This window comes from Electrophorus electricus, chromosome 14 (genome assembly GCF_013358815.1).
Source record: "Electrophorus electricus isolate fEleEle1 chromosome 14, fEleEle1.pri, whole genome shotgun sequence".
Classification (NCBI taxonomy): Eukaryota; Metazoa; Chordata; class Actinopteri; order Gymnotiformes; family Gymnotidae; genus Electrophorus; species Electrophorus electricus.
The window spans coordinates 16785968-16786664 of NC_049548.1; the positions used below are offsets into that span (position 1 = coordinate 16785968).

The following is a 697-nucleotide window of genomic DNA, read 5'->3' on the forward strand; positions in this document are numbered from 1 at the left end:
CCTGAAAAGGTCTTTTAGTGGACAGCATTTATGATTCCATGATGTTGCAATTAGACAAGGCCCTGATTTTTCAATTTTAAGAAATAAAAGGGAAAAAAAACTGCCCAACAACCTTCCTAAAGAACAGGAGTGGTAAAGCAGTAATGAGGAATGTTTCTGCCTGGAATTGAACCAGGGACCTTTTGCGTGTAAAGCAACCGTGATGACCACTACACTACAGAAACCATGCAGCTTGGGTTTGCTGAATTTCCATTAAGCTTGTTCTCCTTTTTTTGTGCATGAACCTTATAGTTTAAAAACTGGCTAAGCATTATGACTAGAGAGTTCAAAAACGTATGTGCCTCGGCAGCAAGAACAGAAGACTTTTTGTTGTTGTCTACTTCAAATATCAGACACCGAAAGCAAAGTAGCTGCTACATTTTCTGCTCGCCTTGAAGCTGAGGACATTTTGCACGTAAGGCAAAAGTGATGACCACTTCACTACTAAAACCATGCTCAGTATTCTTGACACATTATAATATCACTGCAGCATCAGAAGCACTTTGCACCAAATCACCCCCACAACTGTCCATCTGTTCAAGTTATTTAGCAGAATGAATGAAAAGAATTCATGCCAAGATCTTTCATATTTGGATGTTTACAAATAACTGCCATCTTGCGATAATTTCAAAGAAATGTTTTAAGTGTCAAATGGATT

The 697-nt window shown here is 38.3% G+C and overlaps 1 non-coding gene across 1 annotated transcript; it reads right to left on the reverse strand.

Moving 5' to 3' along the window:
• Positions 1-151: 151 nt before the first annotated feature.
• On the reverse strand, positions 152-224 carry trnav-uac. The gene has a single exon. It is a non-coding gene; the product is annotated as a tRNA-Val (tRNA).
• Between the last annotated feature and the right edge of the window lie 473 nt (positions 225-697).